A 491-nucleotide genomic window follows, 5' to 3' on the forward strand; every position below is an offset into this window, starting at 1 on the left:
CCTGCCGAGCAGGAGGACACCTTCAAACAACCGACCCCCCTTCCAAGGCATCGGAAGACAGTCGAGGACACATGGAAAGAGAGCAACCAAGAGCCCCGTTGTTGGACGCAGATTGGCACTGAGACCGCAACCAGGTTTCGCGACCACATAAATGTAAGTCAACCGGGGTGTTCAATATGCCACTGTGACGCTTCAGGACAGTCCGGGCTACATACTCTCACCGCGGGCCAGCTCTCAACCTGCCGAGGAGGAGGATGCCTTCAAACAACCGACCGACCCTTCCAAGGCATCGGAAGACATTCGAGGACACATGGAAAGAGAGCAACCAAGAGCCCCGTTGTTGGACGCAGATTGGCACTGAGACCGCATCCAGGTTTCGCGACCACAAGAATGTAAGTCAACCGGGGGGTTCAATATGCCACTGTGACGCTTCAGAACAGTCCGGGCTGCATACTCTCACCGCGGGCCAGCTCTCAACCTGCCGAGGAGGA

The sequence above is a fragment of the Rhinoderma darwinii genome, assembly GCF_050947455.1.
Source record: "Rhinoderma darwinii isolate aRhiDar2 chromosome 5 unlocalized genomic scaffold, aRhiDar2.hap1 SUPER_5_unloc_20, whole genome shotgun sequence".
NCBI lineage: Eukaryota > Metazoa > Chordata > Amphibia > Anura > Rhinodermatidae > Rhinoderma > Rhinoderma darwinii.